Below are 13,326 nucleotides of genomic sequence, written 5' to 3'. Positions count from 1 at the left end.
CCGCTGTGGAGGAACATTAAAACCCCATTAACCCAGGGCTGTTAATCACGCAGCATTGCCCAGTGGGGACGGCCCTGACGCGGGAGAGCCCGGGCTGCCCCAGCCGGCTCCAGGTGACACGGGAGAAGCCGAGTTGGTTTATACCCGAGCGGGAGCGCCAGCCCCGCATCATGAATTTCCTGCGAGAGGCAGAGCAGGAGAGCTTCGCTGAGATTGGAAATAATCAGCCCGAGGCGAGGCAGGGAGCGGCCTGCAGACGCCTCTCACCCCGCGGAGGATAATCCCCTTTGTGACTGGGCTGAGGGCAAGGCGAGGAAACCACGATTTATCATCTGCTTGAACCACATCCATCCTCTGGAAGATGATTTCCAGTCGTGCTGCTGAGCAAACCCAGCGGCAGGCAGAGATCCCAGGGCAAAACCAAGCCCGGAGCTCAGGAGCTGGTCACTTTGGAGAGCTCCTAGGACACGGAGGGGACAGCTCCAGCACACACCGGGCAGGGGAATGGCAGGAGAGCAAAGCCTCTGCCTGCACGTGTGCGTGGAGGCTGAAGCCCCATCAAGCCCTCACAGCTCCGTGATATTAAAGCTTTCCCCTCATGCATAGAAGCAGGCAGGGGGGCTAATTGCTTCTTATGACACTATAATGGTAGGACTATTTACACTAGATTAAAATCCAATTCATAATGAGGTATAATAACTTTGCAAAAGCCAGGATTTGTCAAAGGGTGAGGGAGCGCCACTGAGACAGAGCTGAGCAGCCTCGGACTTGGGGTCCGAGCCCTGCCGTGGGAGGAAGGGGCTCTTGGCAGAGCGAGGGTGGGTTTTGTTGAGTTCTCCCTCTTTGGTTGCTTCTTCCATAGCTTAACCAATGGTGGAAGGGAGCATGGGGATGAGCACGGCCCTGGAACAGCTTTACAGCCAAGCAGGCAAAGGCAGTGCCTGGAGAAAGGAGCTCTGCACTGCCTGGAGAGGGCAAAGGGGTCTGGACAAGGGGTTGGAGCTGCTGGGCGTCACCTCTGGATCAGAGCTCTTCCCCAGGGGAGTTTTGTTCCAGACACAAAGTCCTGTTGGGATCCACCGGGTACCAGAGGTGCTCAGGTGGCCTCTGGACCAGGATCAGGCACTTGCATGGAAAACCTCCCTTGCTGGATGTCACACACCAGGCCACACCCTCAGAAACTCACCCTCCCCGCCCAGAGGCCACCGACCCTTCCCAGTCACCCCCAGCCCCGTGCCAGCACCCCTCCAAGGACAGAGCACACCCCCCAGCGCTGCCCTCTGCCCCAGGGGTGCTCCTGCAGCCGGGGGGGACGTTTGTCCCGCAGGAAAGGCGGGATTGGATCCAGCCTGGATTTGCTCCGTGCCTCCCCATTCCGTGTTTACGGATGTGACCTTGAATGAGCCCAGCAGCACATCACTCCTGACGCGCTCCAAGAGGTGTTTATTTATTTATTCCTGCCAATGACATGGACTGATGGTGCCCTCTGAATTCCAAACAGGTCCCAGCTCTGTTTTCAGTCTGGGTGGCTCTGTTGGAGAGCGGAGAGAGGAAGGAGCCCAGGGAGCTCCGTTTGCAAAGGGAATGCTGCTGCCAGACCCCAGGGCTCTGTGCAATCCCCGCGTCCTGCCGAGCGGGTTCCCTGCACTGCTGCCCCTGCACGGGGCTTTGGGGCACGGAACTCGGCTGTCCCACGGTCACAGAGGTCTCCTGATGGATATCAGCCCCAGAGAGTGCTCCAAAGGCTTGCCATCACCACAGGGGGAGCTGCAGAAGACAAGTCCCAGGCTAAGTGGAGGTGCAGGGGTGCTCAGGTAAGTGTGAGCTCCGGTGTGCTGACAGAGCCACTCTCCCAGTGCCACCAAGCTCTCCGAGCCTTCCCACACCTTTGTTTGCATCCAAAACCGGCCATCTGCTAAAAACCCGATGGCAAAGCCTCCAGAAAAGCAGTTCTTCAGCACACAAGGCTGGGGGTTTGTCGCTGGTCCTGCTGGACACTCATTACCCCCAGCTTGTGACTGCTGGGTCCCACACACCAAGGACAAGGAGAGCTGGAAGGAATATTGATTTCCTGAAGGGTGAGGCCCTCTCCTCCAAATAAACTCTTCCCTGATGGGATGACTGGAAGAGCTACCCTGTGCACAGGAACACAGGAGGAGAACTGAGTTATAAAAATAGCAGAAACCTTAGCACACTTCGTGCTCAGAGGAACATCAGCTGAGCCTCAAGTACAGCATAACCAAACTGAATTGCACCAAACTCACATTCAAGCTCACGTTCAGGGCTCCTCCTGGCTCCATGGAGCACTCTGCCAGTGCCCAACAGGAGCATGTCTCATCAGCAGGGCACAGCAAGCCCCAGTCCAACCTCTCCACGAAATGTGAGTGCTTTTGGCTGGCTTGAAGCCTTGTCCTCAGCAGCTCCTGGTGGTGGCAGAGCCAAGAGAGTCCTGGCAGCCACAGGACTGGCCGAGGAACCCTCTGTCCTTGGAGGGCATGAGCTGCCCACAAGAGCCAGGGCTCTGCAGGCTACAAGAGCTGTGGGAGAGGGGAGAGCAGGTTTAGGGACAGGCCTGGTCACCGCCACTGTGGAACGGGCACCTGGCCAGACCCTGCCTCGTGGTGGGGCCGTCAGGTTTGAGGGAGAACCCGAAAAAGCAGAGCTGCTCCTCACAGAAGAATAAAGATTGGGGAGGCAGGAGATGCTCATAAGGCCACCCTCCAGCAGAACACGAGGATGTTGGATGCATAAATATGTTCAGGCTGTAAAAGAGGAGATGTCAGGAACCCAGCAGAGGGAATGAGGCCCAGGAACACCTCTGACCGCATGGCACCTCCAGTATCAATCCAAGAATCTCCTTGGCCAGAGTTTGAACCAATTATCTTCTGGCAAACGTGCTGCCCTTTGACTCACCAGCACTGAAGAGAAAAACACCATTTTCCCCATTCTGGTTTTGTTTGGGAGAGGGAGAGCGAAGCAGAAAGGGACGGAGGGGATGGCACTGCATCCCAAATGGAAAGAGCCAGTGGCCACTGCCCAAGTCAAATTCCAACTTTATGACATAATGGGCTTTTTCTAACCAGTGCTTGCTATTAACTCCAGCACTGGCTTAAACCCCTTGGCCTCAGGCACAAGCAGAGCAGAGCTCACACACTGTAAATGTTAATACTGCTTTAGCACTGTAATAAGCTAAAAGGTGGATGCAAGATCTGGCACATTAATTCCTTTTTTCATCTTTTTAGCACATTTCAGGGTAATATGAATAATAAATATTTGAGCTCATGAAGGTTAACGGATGGATAACCCTGGAGACTGGGACTCCCCAGGTAGGAAGGCAGCAGTTCCTTTGTACATGTCAGTGTCTCCAGCAGCGAGCCAGGGAATTTGCCTCCTCCTGAGAAGTCAGAGTTTCTTTTTGGCAGGGAAGTGTTTGACATTAAAACTTGCTGCCCGGCACATTTGTTCACACTTCAAATGTTTGGCCTGGGGAATGAGTAGAGGTGGATGTTTCCAAGCATCACAGGGCAAACCTGTGGAGAGAGGGAAACCTCCTCCCTCCCAGCACAAGCTCTGCTCCCACTGAACAAGAGCCAGGTTTGGTCAGCAAAGGGCTCTCAAAGCTTTTGAGGCTTTAATTAGGTCTAATTCCTCCTGCAGCCAGGTGTGGATTCACCTGGCCTGAGGCTTGGTGGTAGAGCAAGGGAGCTGAGCATGCACCTCCAGAGGTCTAAACTCCAGCTGAGGGAATGTCCCGAAGGCAGAGCACTGCACAGACCATTCCCAGATGTCACCATCAGCCCCAGGGCTCCTGGCCTTGTTTTGCAGCTACTGGGTCTAAATCACAAGGCTTGGATGTCTGTCAGGTGACAGCCACACAACGGCCTGAGGGGAGCAGCTGGCTGAAAAGCTCTGCTGGAGCTGGCACAGCACCTCTGGATGACAAAAACATGGAGAACTGGTCTTTGGGAGAAAGTCACACTGCTTTGGCATCAGTCAGGTGCCACAGGAGTGCCCCAGCTCATCCCAGAGCCATGGGTGAGCTTCCAGGAAGCAGCCTAGAACGGATGAGGAAACTCTTCTAATCCCAAACAAGGACCATGTCAGGAGAGAAAGGACAGGTCTGGTGACTCAGGGAAGGGTTTGAAACCTGTGCTTAAAGAGCAAACACTGGAATATGAGAATCCCCATTGCTTATCTGTCAACAGAGACCTGGCAGGTAGGAGCACTTACTGGGAGAAAAGGGTTGAGGATGAGCAGGAGTGTGATCCCTTGGGATGGAGGATGTGGGGCTTTCCCAGATTCCATCTGCTCTTGCAGCTTTGTCCTCCTGACCCTCACGGCACAGACACTGCCTGAGGTGCCATGTCTGACAGGCCACCTTGCTGGGAAAGCCCCGATATTCCCGCAGAAATCCTACTGCCGCTTCCCTCTGTGCTCCCAGGCAGGAGGACACGAGCCCTGCGGGACGCCGGGACAGCCAGGGCACAAACCTTCCCGGCGCTGGCCCGGGTGTCAGGATGTGTCACCGCAGGCGAAGCTGCGGGAGGAAGGAAGGTGCTGGCTGTGCAACAAACGCGGTGCAGGGCTGGGATCCCCGTCCTGCCCCGGCAGGCGGTGCGGGGGCTGCTGGGGGCGGAGATGCTGCATCCCCCCTCAGATCCCTGATCCTTGCGTAGCAGGGAGCTGGGACAGGCAGAGAGCACTGGGCCGGTGCTGCTCAGAGGGGACAGCCAGGGGCTGGCAGGGGACACGGGAAGGGCAGGCTGGGGGAGCCCTGCTGGATGGCGAGGGGAGCCAGGAGGGTATTGGGGTGAGCGCTGCCGATCTCTGGGACCCTCAGCGGGGAGCGGCCCCTGAAGAGCGCGGCCGGGGAGCACCGCTGGAGCCGGGGAGCACCGCTGGAGCCGGGGAGCACCGCTGGAGCCGGGGGGCTGCGGGTGCTGCCCACCCTCCGCCGGGCGCGCTCGCATTTGCGCGCTCCGCGCTCGCCAGGCACGGCTGCGCATCCGCACCCAGCGCCGCGCAGCCCGGCCGGGGAGAGGGGGCTGCCCCCGCGCTTTGGGGGTGCGCGCCCGTTTGCGGTGCCAGGGCAGCCCTGAGCCCCCCGGCCCGCAGCCCCCCTGTTCGCCTCTCGTTCTGCTCGCTGTTGCGTGGCCGCCGAGCCCCCCTCCCCTGGCGATCCTTGGGGGATAGCAAGGGCAAGGAAGAGAAGGGTTACCTGGAGGAAAGGGTTGCTAAGCAACCCCTCCCCCCCGACCCCCCCCAAAGCACCGCAAACCCAAAACTCGTTCCAGGCCTGCAACCAGATTAGCATATTAATGAGGCTGTAATTTCCCCGGAATTGTCTGCACGTCTATGCCCGCTCACAGCACACTGGCCCAGGAGTTTGCTATGCAAATAAACTGGTTTTACAGGCTGTGGCTTAATTAACTCATCAAGTTCATCTTCCTAACAAAAAAGGCAGACTAACTGCGGATTAATGGACCTGTGTTTGCTCTTCTTTCTCTCCCCCTCTCACCCGCTCCCTCCCGGAGGCACTGCCTCCCTGCAGATCCTTCCATCCCCGGCCACTCCAGCCTCAGCGCTGGGGAGATCCTCCAGCCTCACAAGGAGATAAATCCTGGGAAAGGAGATGGGGAGGGGGGAAGGAATCTTAACACCGCTTCCAGCAGAGTCGGGGAGGTTTCCTCATCGACTTCAAGGGGAATAAGATGGATCAGGCCTCGAGGATGGTAATTACGCCTTCAGTCGAAGCTGGCAGGTGACCACTTATGAGAAGGAGGTGGCACATCGTGACACTGTCTCTTTAAAATGGTTGTCTCTGTGCGGATCAGGGGTCGGGGATTTTGGGGAGGCGGATTAAGGTACCATTTCTGGGGGAGCTCTGGCAATCCTGCTCCTTCCCTAACGGTGCAGGGTCAGAGCAGGCAAGAGGGATGCTCTCCCTCCTGGGTTAATTAGAAAGGCCCTTCCTGCTGCATCCCACGCTCAGAGGCAAGGTGTCTTTTGAAAACGACCCCCAAAAAAGGTAAGTATAAGGATTTGCAGAGTCACTGAGGGAAAGTTCACGCGGCCAAAAGTCTCTATTCAACGGCAAATCCCCGGACTGGGGAGCTTCCTTTGAACATCAACATCATTATGATTTCACCTCCCCTTCCCCACTTCTCTGGTGCCCTCTTCCTTCCCTGGGAAGAAGGAAGGAGCTTCCTGTGGAACAGGGACAGGGCACAGATGTCCCCGCGCGGCTCCCACCGAGGCTGGAAGCAGGAGGAGCTGGCTGGGAGTGCTCAGCCTCCAGGCTGTGTGGGAAGTGGCTCCAGTCGGAGATGAAATGTCTGAGCGGATCTGTTCCCCTTTAATTCCGCCTGCATTGTTAGTTAATTGTAGTTTGACCTCCAGGGAGGTTTTCCACGGCTCAGAAGGTGGCCTGGGATACCGAATTCAGAGCCTGGGGTGGGAAGGGTTGCTTTGCCATTCATAGCATGGATGGTGGCAGCCCGAAGCACAGAGCCCTGAGCAGGGCAGAGCCCCGACCCCTGAAAAGGCAGCGGGAAAGGGAGGAGCAGGTAAATATCTGCAGGGAGGGGCTAAGCATGGACCAGGCTCCTCGTGGAAGTGCCAGGCAAGAGGACAAGAGGAACAGACAGGGACTGATGCCCAGGAAGTTCCACCTGAACACGAGGAAGAGCTTCTTTGTTGTGACCAAGCACTGGAACAGGTTGCCCAGGGAGGCTGTGGAGTCTTCCTCTCTGGGGATATTCCAGAACCATCTGGGCACAATCCTGTGCCCTGTGCTCTGGGATGACCCTGCTGGAGCAGAGAGCTTGGACCAGCTGACCTGACTGTGGTCCTTTCCAGCCTGACCTATCCTGTGACTCTGTGGTGACCCCATGGCCACCCATGCGGGCCCTGGGCTTCCCACCCGTGGTGGTCACAGCAGATCTCTGCCCATCACCCCACAGCCACACTCCCACAGCCCCTCCCTCACTCTCAGGCCGCTGGAATCCCCCCATGCAATCCCCCACAGCTTTGAGGGGTGGGAAGGGGCAGGTTTCCAGCCAGGTGAGCTGCCAAAGCCCTGCTGGCTGCTCCAGGCACTCAGCTCTGCAACTTCTCCTCAGGAAAGAGCTTCACACCTCCCTTGAAAGTTTTAGAGCATTCAAATGACATTCAGCTGAAGACCATCCCTCTTCCAGCTGCAGCTGCTTTGGAATGGATTTAAGTTGAAGCTTTCTTGCTAAATTTGGTTTAGACTGGACAAAGTCCTTGAAAAAATCTAACTGTACTCAGAAGCTTCTCTGCATTCACAGGAAAATGGACTGGCTGACCTAAAAGGTCTTTTCCATCTCTAATTTCTGTGGTTGCATGATTCATCCCTCTTCTTTGAAAGTGTTTCCTACATGAAACGTCTCATCAGAGAAGAAAAAAATATACTAAATAATCTTTTTTTTTTATCTCCTCTCCTCATTGTCGGAGCCTGGGAGAGGTGAGGGATGTGTCTGCTCCCACATGAACCGAGCAGTGGAAGAGAAAAGGCAAACCAGGATTCAGCTGAGCAGCCGAGAAGGAAGCTGCTCATGCCAGGTGGGGTAGGAGGAGTTCTGCTGGAGACGTCCTTCCCAGGAGCACAGCTGAGCCTCACTTTCTCAGATCAGGAGAAAACACTGAGCTGGAGACCAGCAGCCATGTCCCCAGGACAGAGGAATGGCCACATCCCAAGCGAGGAGAGGACATCCCTCAGACTGCTGCTCCCAGGAGACAAAATCACAGTTCCTCGGGATGTTCCTGGGGCTCAGCCTTCTTAACACCCTCCCAACAACCAGGAATTTCTCTCCTAAGAGCTTGCCCAGTTTCCTCTCAATCCTGCAGCGGGGAGTTCTAGACATAACTGCTTCAAGAAGCAAAGTTTGTCTTAAATCTTGCTTCTGCCAGCTTCACCTGAAGTCACGAAATGGGGTTTGGTCCCATTTGGTGCCCCACTGTCTGTTTGGAAATTCTGCCAGAGACATCGCGTAACCTCAGAAAGGAAGCAAAAAACTCCTGAGGTCAGCCAAGACATCCCCTGGGAATGCACAAATGCATCTCTCCATCCTGCAGCAGCCCTGCATGGGAAGGAACTGGGAATTACCCCAGGCCAGGGCACGGGACAGATCCCTCGGCTTGTGGCCACCAGGCCACTGCCCAGCCCCTGTGCCAGTCCCTGAGGCACTGCCCCTGTCCTGTACAACCCCAGGGAAGTTCTCCCATCCCTGTATCCCTCCACTGCATCTCTGATACCTCACTGCTGGGGTTGTCTCTTCTCCCATAGCTCTCCCTTCTCATGAGGGACAAACTGAAGATCACCAAATTATTCCTGTTTTTCCGTTGGATAACGCCTTTCAATCCAACCCACCAGCTGATCATTCCTTTCCCACGTGTTCAGCAGTAGACACGGGGTGATATTCCTGGAAAATATCTACTTTCAACTGGTTTCTGCTTTAAAATTAGAGTATGAAGTTGGATACAGGCTCACACGTGGTGATTTCCAGAAAGGCTGGGGACCCGCTGTGTTTTGGGGCTGGCACCCCACTTGAAGGCACCAGTCTGATGGCATCAGGATGGGAGGGCAATGGGGGACAGAACTGCTGCCCCAAAATGAGGGGCAGAAGGGAAAACAAAAGGGACAGACCCCTGCAGGAAGGCAAACTCAGCATCTGATCCTGGCTCACTCTTCAGTGAGGTTTTGCCAGGGATTTGGGGATCAGAGGTGGTTTGAATGATAATTACCCATCTTCAGCTGTCACCCAGGAGGTGTTTATGTGAAGAATTGTTGTGACCATAATATAGGACTTTCATCTCTTTTTATTTCGTTGATTTAGTGGATTTTCATTCTCTCTTTGCTTTCATTTTCTGGAAGCACTATAAACCCAAAGTCCTCCAGCATCACCCCTCTCTACAAAATGCAGATTTATTTTTTTTAAACAAAGACTAAAGCTGAAGTGCTTACAGTCAGGGAATCACCCAAAATTTGAACACTTGCCAGGTACCATTTCCACCCTTAAGAAGTACCAATCATTTTCCCAGACGACATTCCAGGACATTGATTTTGTTGGTTTGTTTTTTTTTTTTTTTTCCTCCAACATCGCTGCTACTTCAACAAAAGCAAGAAAATGGGTTTTCTTATACAGAGGAGGCAACCCAAGAGGTGGAAAGCTGGACCTACACAAGCTGAGCTTTGAAATTAAAATCTGCCCTTTTAGGATTAACGAGGAGAGTGATAAAACAAGGGAACAAATTTACAGAGGGAGACATCAACCCTCAGCTGGCAGCCGGCCGCAGGGGAGGCTGCTGCCTGCCCACAAGTTGTGGGGCAGGATGCAAAAATCACCCCCAGCTCACACTCCGTGGGAGGTCAGACTCCAGGCTCGCTGGGGTCCCTTCTGGCCCTAAAATCTATGAATCTATTGATGCTCTGAGGCTTAAAAAGCAGCAGCTGCTCCTACGCAGCACCTAGTTCTCATAAGCATTTGGAATAATGGATCCATATTGTGCCAATGCATACTAATGTTAATATACATTTGCAGCACACAATGTGATGGCTTTGGAGACACCCAGGTGTCAGATGGAATCAGTGTCACTGACACACCGGACCAGGACTCTGCTGCAGGTCCCTGTTGGCTTCTCCAGAGGGAAGCTTTCGCTTCTTGGAAATTATTGTGTTTGTCCCTTGTGTTTCTGTAGGGGGAAAAAAAAAAAAAAAGTGAATTATAAAGGAATTGTAGCAGGCCCACTGCAGGGTTGGTGCCTGAGGTCTGCAGCCAGCCAAAGGCTTGCACAGGGTTTGGGATGGGGATGTGAGGGAAAACAAAGAGAGGAGCTGTACGAGGTGTGCCCAAGGAGTTCAGAGGTGCAGCCTCCTGCTCTCCCTGGTAATCTCCCCTCATGCACCAACACGAAGAAATTCGGAGCCAGGGCTGGTGCTGCTCCCAGCTCTGTCCCTGCTGAAGTCTGGAGGAGTTGTACAAAGAATTAGTGAGCCAAAGACCTGAGCCTGCCTATGCCGGGTTTAACCCCCCCCCCCCAGGTTTCAAGTGCAGGCTCGGGCTGAGAGCCTGCAAAGGGAAAACGGCCTCTTTGGGTGCTGCTCCGGGGCTCTGGGGCACAGGAGGAACAGGCTCCCCCCTCCAGCCCCGCTCCCTCCACACCCACACACCGTGAGTGGGTGTGCGAGTGGAGAGAAGCACTCTGGGTGTGGGGTCTCAGGGGTTTGGGTGCTTTGTGAGGGTTTAGAGCACGTGTGGAACACTTCACATTCACATATATACACACAGATACCTCATCTTCTCTTAATTAGCACCAGCCTGGCCTAAAATCCCTGCCCAAACTCCCCTGTCGTGCTGATATGAGCCCTCATGGGAAGCTGCCCGTTTCTTTTTGGGAATTCAGGACAGCAGCACAGCACCCAGCAAGTCCTCAACTGTTTGGATGCTCATTATTCCAATTGTCCAATCCATCCCAGTGCTTGGGACAAGCGGATTTTGTCATCACCCAGGCACTGCAAGTGTTAAGGTCCCTGTCTTGGGACTCAGCCAGGCTGGACTGATCCTTGGCCATCCCTATCTCCCTTTGTGAGGAGTTACTTGCAATGGCAAAGCTAAACCTGTGTTCTTCTCCTGCTGGTTTTTTTTTTTTTTTCTTTTCTTTTCTTTTTTGGTTTTGTTTTTTTTTTCCCTCTTGTTGTTAAAAAAAATTAAACCTATCAGAAATATTAAAAGAAAAATTAAAAAAAAAAAAAAAAGAAAAAAAAAAGAAAAGAAACCAACAGCTTCCCAAGTCCCCAAGGATTCTGAACCCCTTCAAACCCTGCACAACCCCACAGAGTACCCTGCTTCTGGATCCTCTGTCTTCCAGACACCCTGGGAAGCCCAAGATACCCAGATATCATTGGGATAACCCCTCAGTCAGAGCAGGTGGAGCTGTTTTCGTGGTCCTGACTGCGATTAAGGGAGGCAGGTGTGCATTTCCAGCGAGGACTTGTCAGCAGAAGGAAGCGGGGATGGAGGAGAGGGGAATGCAGGAGAGAGAAAGCAGCGTGACCCTGTGCCCAGGTGACAGTGACAGTCGGAGCACACCCAGCACAAGTGCACATTAGGCAGCTGATGAGGTTAGAGAGGTCCCGTGCAGCCTTCCCGTTCCCTGAGGCCATGGAGGAATTATCCCATCCCTGCCCAGCACCCGGCGCTTCTGCCCCGGCTCCTCATGCGGGCTCTGAAACCGCTGCTGGAGCGATCTAGGCCGAACTCTCAGCCCCATTCCCGGTCCCAGAACACCCCCAGAAAGGGCTCTGTCCCCTGACCTGCACGGAGAGAGAAAAACCTCATCCCCTGATATAAAAAGATGGGGCTGAGGGATGGCTCAGCTCCCCCGGAGCCTGGGTACGTCAGAGAAGGCAGGGCCACGGAGATGGGTGTTGCAGGGGGAACGTGCGTGTGCAAGGGCTGGTTTTGTGTGTAACGTGGCACAGGGATGTGCTTCCGAGCCGCGGACTCGTGGGGAGCGAGGATTTGGGGCGCGCGGGTGTGAGCAGGGGCCGTGCACACGCGTGAAGGAATGCGGGGATGTGCGGGGCGGGCGGCGAGCGCAGGGAAGGGAAGGGAGGTGCGGGAGAGGATGAGGCAGACAAAGAGCTCTGCGGGCGGGCAGGGGGACACCCCCAGCCCTTCCCGAGGGGGGTCCCGGCCAGCCCTGGTGGGGACACCCCGCAGGCGGCCCCTGCTCGCTGTGCTTTGAGCGTGTGAGCGTGCAAGGACAGGAGCGTTCGCACAAACGCCCGAGCGTCGCCTCTCCGTGACACTCGGGGCTCCCCCCCTGCGCTGGCACCGCTCGGGGCGGGCAGGCCCCGGCTTTTTAGGGGTCGTTTTTAATCGCAGCCGCTGTAAAGTGAAAAAGAAAAAAAAAAAACCCGCGCTGAGATCCCGCCTGTCCCAACGGATCTTGGGGTCCGCAGCCAGCGGGGTCCTGGGCAGCGCAGCCCCCTCCCCTCGGGATGAAGGGCTGGGGGGCATTGCGGGGGTCCCGTGGGTGTCTGAGAATTCTATGGCGGTGTTGGCAAAATTTCCAGTCTTTCTGGCCGAGGAGGTTTTCTGTGGGAGAAGGGAAACGGGAAGTGAGAGAAAAACAGAGAGGGGTAGAGAGATCGGAAGGGAATGTGTGTGAAATGAGAGGGGGAAACGAAAAATAGAGCAGCAGAGGGTGTGGGGAGAGAGAAAGGAGGAGAGAGAAAGGGAGGAAAAATCGAGAGAAGAATAGAGAAAGAATTGAGGGAGGAAAAAGAAAAGGAGACAAATAAAAAAAAGAAAATGAGGGAAAACGGGGGGGGGAAACAAAAGGAGAGAAACAGAAAAAAATAAAATGAGAAAAACACAGGAAAAAATGTGAGAGAAATAGGTGGAAAAATAAAAATAACAACAACAACAAAAAAAAAGAAATAAAAGAGAAAAACAGGGGAAAACACAAAGAAATACAGAAAACCAGGAAAAATAAAGAAAAAGCGGAGAAAAGAAAAAGGAAAAAAGGAAAACCAACCAAGAAAAAAAAAAATAAAAGTAAAGACGGGAAGATCGAGATGGAGAGGACGAAGGCGATGGAGAGTAGGACAGGGTGACGGGGGCAGCCGTGTCCGGTGCCCGCAGGACGAGGCGGGGGCCGGGGCCGGGGGCGGCGGGGCCGCGCCGTTCAGCACCCTGGAGAGCTCCGCCGGGACACCGGGGACACCGAGGGGGACACGGCGGGACCAGGGCCGGGAAGGGCTCGGCGGGACCCGGCGCTGCTCGCGGCCGCGATCCCAGCAGGGTTCTCCATCCCGGGGCTCAGCCCTGCCGAAGGCATCGCTGTCACATCCGTCCTGGCGCGGGACTCCTCTGCCACTCGGGACGTGGAAGGCAAGGAGCGGCGTTTCTGCTCCACTTTCCCCCTGCAAACCGCCCCCCGCCCCTCCCGTGGAGCTGCCCCCCTTCCCTTGCCGGCGCCCTTGGCTCCGCGTGGCTGCGGGGAGGCTTAGCCCCCCGTGTGTCCCCCCGTGTGTCCCCCCGTGTCCCCCCGTGTCGCCCCGCGGTGCCCGTGAGCAGCGCGGTGGGAGCGCTGCTCGCCCCTCATCCCGCCCGCAGGTGCGGCCCGAGCGCTCCCCCCTCCCACTGCCCAAACAATCCCAAGGGAGGGAGGAGAACCCAGAGGGGCGCAGCCTCAGGGGGTCACCGCACGCCCCGAGCAGCTTTGGGGGTCCCGTGTGCGGGGGGTACCGGGGGTGAGACCCTGCCAGTGCCCCGCTCAGCCACGACCCCCGACGGG

This window comes from Vidua chalybeata, chromosome 18, assembly GCF_026979565.1.
Source record: "Vidua chalybeata isolate OUT-0048 chromosome 18, bVidCha1 merged haplotype, whole genome shotgun sequence".
Lineage (NCBI taxonomy): Eukaryota > Metazoa > Chordata > Aves > Passeriformes > Viduidae > Vidua > Vidua chalybeata.
Note: the sequence above shows the minus strand (reverse complement) of the source record.